The sequence below is a fragment of the Salvia hispanica genome, unplaced genomic scaffold (assembly GCF_023119035.1).
Source record: "Salvia hispanica cultivar TCC Black 2014 unplaced genomic scaffold, UniMelb_Shisp_WGS_1.0 HiC_scaffold_747, whole genome shotgun sequence".
NCBI classification, from domain to species: Eukaryota; Viridiplantae; Streptophyta; class Magnoliopsida; order Lamiales; family Lamiaceae; genus Salvia; species Salvia hispanica.
This window is the reverse complement of record NW_025952518.1, coordinates 1,552-2,703: the sequence shown is the minus strand read 5'-3', so window position 1 is coordinate 2,703 and position 1,152 is coordinate 1,552. Positions and strand designations below refer to the sequence as shown.

Here is a 1,152-nt window from a genome sequence, read left to right as displayed (position 1 = left end):
CATACCCCCATACACTTGTGGGTACATTTTGATTGCAAGTTTAGTACGAGTCTAGTTTTGGCGCCGTTTGTGGACTAATTTGCTTTTGTGTTTGATATTGTGATAAGATAGAGAATACTAGTTTAGACATTTACTTGCTTTATTTAGTTTAGTTTTCTAGTTTAGCTCTAATTTCCTTTGTTTCTCTTTCAGGTTGTGTAGGTTTTTATGCTCACGCGCTCAAGGTGCATCTACCCTCGAGCCGATTAATTTAGAGATGTGTCACACAGAAGAAGAGGAGGACGAAGGAGTGGAAAGAGCACGAGGCTTCCACATCTAGTTGGCTAATGGAAAATCCAAATGGGAACAACGAGGAAAAGCATTTCACCTCCACCTAATTCTCCTTAATCAAGACCAAATCATTCTCCAACTACAACAACAAATGGAGGAAGATGAGACAGGAAAGAGAGGAGGAAAGGAGAAGAGACAAGACTCTGCTAGAAATGCATTTGGGAACGTTATATCCCAATGCCACCCATTGATCCAAGAGTGAATGCCAACAATTTTGAGTTGAAGACGGCATTGATCCAATTTGTGAGCAACGTGTTTTCTCTAGGAAGACCCACGGAGGATCCTAATATGCATTTAGCTAAATTCTTTGGAGATTGCCAACACAACCAAGCTTAATGGGGTTCCCGAAGATACAATCAAGTTTAGCCATTCCCTCTCATTGACGGGATATGCTAGAGATTGGTTTGATAACCCAGCCGGGCCTGCTATAAGTTGACGACTTAGCCAAAAAGTTCTTGAGGTTCTTCCTCTTAGCTCTACTCTCAACCTACAAGGTAGATCTCCCATTTTAAACGTAAGAGCAAGAGTCTATGTTTGAAGCATGGGAGAGGTTTAACGCTTTGTTGAAGAAGTGTCCTAACCATGCATGGCCTCCGTCATCAAGGAGCCTTTCTACAATGGATGCTCGAATTTATCAAAAGTCAACTATGACTTTAAGTCCGGGGGGGATCATTCTTGGACAAAGGGGTCGATGAGTGCAAGTTAAGATGCTTCAAAGGCTTGCATACAGCTCAGCAAGAGTTGGAGCTCGGGTCGAGATGGCTCTACGCTGTAGCTTCGGGTTGTTGATCTGGATGCATTCAATCTCCTCAACCAACAAAT

General features: G+C 42.6%; 1 non-coding gene across 1 annotated transcript; it reads right to left on the bottom strand.

The window, feature by feature from the left end:
• Positions 1–814: 814 nt before the first annotated feature.
• LOC125199944 lies at positions 815–918 on the bottom strand. The gene has a single exon (XR_007172647.1). It is a non-coding gene; the product is annotated as a small nucleolar RNA R71 (small nucleolar RNA).
• Positions 919–1,152: the final 234 nt, after the last annotated feature.